Raw genomic sequence first — 4,666 nt, 5'->3', positions numbered from 1 at the left:
AAAGAATGGGAAAGGGAAGGGGGAGGGGAGGGGGGAAAAGAATAGGGGGAAAGGAAGGGGGAGAGGGGGGGGGAAGGGGAAAATGGAAGAAGGGGGGGGAAAGGGGGGGCGAGAAAAAAAAAGGGAAAGGGGGGAGGGGGGGAAGGGGGTAAGGGGGGGGGAAGGGGAAGGAAGGGGGAAGGAGGAAAGGAAGGGGGAAAAGGAAAGGGGGAGGGGGGAAAAAGGAAGGGGGAAAAAGGAAAAGGGGGAAGGGGAGAGGGGAGAGGAAAATGGGGGGGGGGGGAGGAAAAAGGGGGAAGGGAAGGGGAGGGGGGAGAAGGGGGGGGAAGGGGGAAAAAAAAGGGGGGGAATGACGGGGAAAAAAGGGGGAAAGGGAAGGGGGGGGGAAATTGGGGGAAAAGGGAAAAGGGGGGGGGGGAAAAAGGGGAAAGGGGAAGGAAGGGGAAAAGGGGGAGAAAGGAAAGGAAGGGGGAGGGAATAAAAAGGAAAGGGAAGGGGGAAAAAAAAAGAAAAGGGAAAAGGGGGGGAAAGGGGGAAAGGGGGGAGGAGAAAAGGAAGGAAGGGGGAAGGGGGAAAAGGGGAAAAAAGGAAAAAGGGAAAAGGGGGGGGGGAAAAGGGGAAAGGGAAAGGAGGGAAGGGGGGGAAAAGGAGGAAAGGGGAGAAGGGGAGGGGAAAAAGGGAGGAAGGAAGGGGGAGGGGAAAAGGGGAAAAAGGAAAGGAAGATGGGGGGAAGGGAAAAAAGGGGAAAAAGGGGAAGGGGGGGGGGGAGAAGGAAAAAAAGGGGGGGAAAGGGGGAAAGGAGGAAGGGGGGGAAGGGGGGGGGGAAAGGAGGAAAAAAGGGAAAGAAGGGGGGAGGGGGGGGAAAGGGAAAGGAAACCGGGGGGAGAAAGGAAAGGAAGGGGGGGGGGAAGGGGAAAGGGGAAGGGGGGAAAGGGGGAAGGGGGGGAAGGGGGGGGGAAAAAGGGGAGGAAAGGAAAGGGGGGAAAGGGGAGAAGGGGAAAAGAAGGAATGGGAAGGGGAAAAAGGGGAAGGAAAAGGAAGGGGAGAGGGGAGAAAGGAAGGAAGGGGAAAAGGGGGAAGGGGGGGAAAAAGGAAAGGAAAGGGGAGAAAAAAGGAAATAAAGGGGGGGAAAAGGGGGGGGGAAAGGGGAGAAAGGAAAGGGAAGGGGGGGGAGAAAAGGAAGGAAGGGGGAGGGGGGAAAAGGGGGGAAGGGAAAGGGGGGAAAAGAGGGGGGGAAAAGGGAAGGAAATGAAAATGGGGGAAGGCAGGGGGAAGGGGAAAGAAGGAAAGGGAAAAAGGGGGGAAAAAGGGGGAAGGGGGAAAGAAGTAGGAAAGGGGGGGGGGAAAGAGGAGGGGGGGGGGGGGGAAAAAAGGGGGGGGGGAAGAGGGAAAGAGGGGGGGGAAAGGGGGAAGGGGGGGAGAGGGGGGGGAAAGGAAGGGGAGGGGGGAAAGGGGGGGGGGAAGGGAAAAAAAAAGGAAAGAGTTTGAAGAAGGGGGGAAAAAAGGGGAAAAGAAAGAATGAAAGAAAAGGGGAGAAGAGGGGAAGGGAAGGGGGAAGGAGGGGAGGGAATGGGAGGAGGAAGAAGAAAAAGAGAAAGGGGAAAAGTGGGAAAAAGGGGGGGGGGAAAAGGGGAAGCGGGAAGGAGGGGGAAAAAGGGAAGGAGAGAAGGGGATGAATGAGAAAGGGGGAAGAGGGAAGGAAAGGGGGAAAGAAAGGAAGGGTGGAAAAGAAAAAAGAGGAAAAAAGGGATTTAGGGGGAAGGAAGGAAAAGGAGGGATAAAAGGAGGAGGAGAAGAAGGAAAGGAGAAAGAAGGGAAAAGGGAAAAGGGAAAAAAGGAGAAAGAAAAGAGGGAGGGAAGGGGGGAGAAGGGGGGAGTTGAAGGAGAGAGTGAGAGAGCGATAGGAGAGAAGCGATAGAGAAGAGAGAGAGAGAGAGAGAGTTGAGGTGAGCGAGGAGAGAGAGAGAGAGAGAAGAGAGAAGAGAGAGAGAGAGGAGAGAGAGTGAGGAGATGAGAGAGAGAGAGAAGAAGAGGAGTGGAGACGAGAGAGAGAGCGAGAGTGAGACTCACCTCTCACTCTACTCTATTTCACTACTTCTACTTACTTAATAACGACCTTACTACCTCCTTCCTCCCCACCTCCCCTGCAATCCCAACGCCCTTCTTTAGCACCAGCACCAGCCCGCCCGCCGTCTCAGACTAACAAGTAAACAAAACCCACACACCGGAAGTTAATTCGCCAATTATGAAGTAAACATGAAGATTTACATATCATTAAGCCGGCCAAAGAGGAGGAGAAGGCCGGGCCGAACGTCTCAAGTATTTACCTTACTGCGGCCCTTTTGTTGTTGTTGTTGTTGTTGTTGTTGTTGTTGTTGTTGTTGTTGTTGTTGTTGTTGTTGTTGTTGTTGTTGTTGTTGTTGTTGTTGGACGTACATTGAATTACTTACCATGATGATGCCTCTGTTTTACTTCTATTCTAATGTAGTTCTTTTTTCCTTTGCTCACGGCAAACATTCTCTCCTTACTGATAAAAAAAGAGAGAGAAAGGTATTTAACACAAGAATAAACAAACGGACAAATCTCCACATCCACTCAAACTTTCCCTTAACATTTACATTCATATTCAAATTCACATTCTCCCATACTCGCACTCGCACTCGCACTCGCACTCGCACACACACACACACACACACTCTCTCTCTTCCATGTATTGGATTCGATACATAATTCAAAATAAACCCCCGCGCCCGTAAATTCCAAAAGGTTATAATTCCATCCCGCGGGGATTTCAAAACCTACGCAATATTTTCCGAGGTCGCTTCAGGATCAAACGGACTGCCTGATTCCGGTACTGCTGTCTTCCGCTGCCGTAAGTAAACACCAGCATGCGTACGTGTATTTGCGCATGTAAACTAGAAACAAAAAAAAATGAATTTGTATTATGGATGACTGGGGGGGGAGGGAGGGGGAAGGGGGGGGGGGAGGGAGGGAGGGGGGGGGAGGGAGGGAGGGGGGAGGGAGGGAGGAGGGGGGGGGAGGGGGAGGGAAAAAAGGAGAGGAGGGAGGGGGGGACGAGGAGGGGGGGGGGGGGAAAAGGGAGGGGGGGAGGGAGGGAGGGAGGGAGGGGGGGAAGGGGGGGAGAGGGGGGAGGGGGGGGGGGGGGGGGAGGGGGGAGGGGGGGGGGGGAAGGGGAGGGGGGAGGGTGGGAGGAGGAGAGAGAAAAGGGAGAAGAGAAGGGAGGGAGGGGAGAGAAAAGAGAGAGAGAGGAGGAGAAAAGGAGAGGGAAAGAAGTGAGAGAAGAAAAAGGGGGGGGGGGGAGGGGGGGGGGGAGAAAGGGGGGGGAGGGGGGAGGGGGGGAAAGAGAGAGAAAGGGGGGGGGGGGAGAGAAGGCAGAGAAGGGAGAAACAAAAAAAAAGAGAAAGAGAAAGAAAAAGAGAATGGGAATGAGAGAGATAAAAATAAAGAGAAAGAGAAAGATAGAGAAAGAGAAAGAGAAGGAGGAGGAGGAAAAAGATAAGGAGAAGAAGAAGAAAAAGGATAAGGAGAAAGACAAAGTCAAAGAGAAAAAGGGAGAGAGAAAAATAAATCACGCACTTTATAACATTTCAATACAGAAGATATATACAAAGAACTCCCTTCTCCCTCTCTCTCTTACTAAGGGTGATATTTTTACCTCTTATCTTTTTTTCTTCTTCTTTAATGAACATAATTACTCCCCCAATTTGCAACAGCTCACTTTGGCAGCGACCCTCCGTTCCAGAAAAAAAAAAAACATTCAATTCAAAGCTCAATAAAACGATCCTTCTTCTCCCCATTCCTACCCCGTCCCCCCCTTCCTAATCCCCTCCTCCCCTCTTACCCCCCCCTCCCTCCCCCTCCACCCCTCCATTCCTCTCCGCGCAATCCGTTTTCTTTGAACTCTCTGAACTTTTCTTTGACCTTTAAAATCACACGCGTAGTTGAACTAATGCTAAAAGTCCTCTTCTTTCTTGAAATTCAATTTTTTTTTTTCGTCTACTATTCATCTCGCTTTACTCCTTTTTTTTCTCTGTTTATTTAATACTTATTTTATCTTTTATTTTTCTTCTTTTACTCTCCGTTTTCTTCGCGTTTCTTTCTCCCTTAGTGTTTACCTTCCTCATCAACGTCAATATCTACATTTCTTTTTTTCTCGTTTTCTTTCTTTCCTCCTATTTTTTCCCCCTCTTCCTCATCGTCCTCTATTCCTCTTCTTTCTTCTCTTCCTAATCTGCATGATTTCCTCCTCTTCCTTCTCTTTTTACTATTACCGTTCTTCCCCTTATATTATTCCTCTCCTTGTACGAGGGAGCATCAAATGAGGAAAAGAAGAGAAGAAAAAAAGAAAAGGAAACGAAACAAAACGAAACAAAACAAAAATATGGCGTGAAAATTTAATGAACAGACGAAAAGAAAAAACAAACAAAAAAACAAGAGAGACCAAAGTCAAAAAAATTGGATCCGTGTGACAAGGAAAGTAATAAAATAGATCCATGATCGAATATTCGACGCAGTTTGCTTAAACGGGATTTTCAACTGCATACCTAATATTATTTATTCAGTTTGTATAAATTGTCTGGAGCCTGAAATCGATAATGAATATCTATTCTGGATCTCTCTCTCTGTGGTTAGACCTACTTGGTGC

Source organism: Penaeus chinensis, chromosome 37 (genome assembly GCF_019202785.1).
Source record: "Penaeus chinensis breed Huanghai No. 1 chromosome 37, ASM1920278v2, whole genome shotgun sequence".
Lineage (NCBI taxonomy): Eukaryota > Metazoa > Arthropoda > Malacostraca > Decapoda > Penaeidae > Penaeus > Penaeus chinensis.
This window is presented reverse-complemented; position numbering follows the sequence as displayed.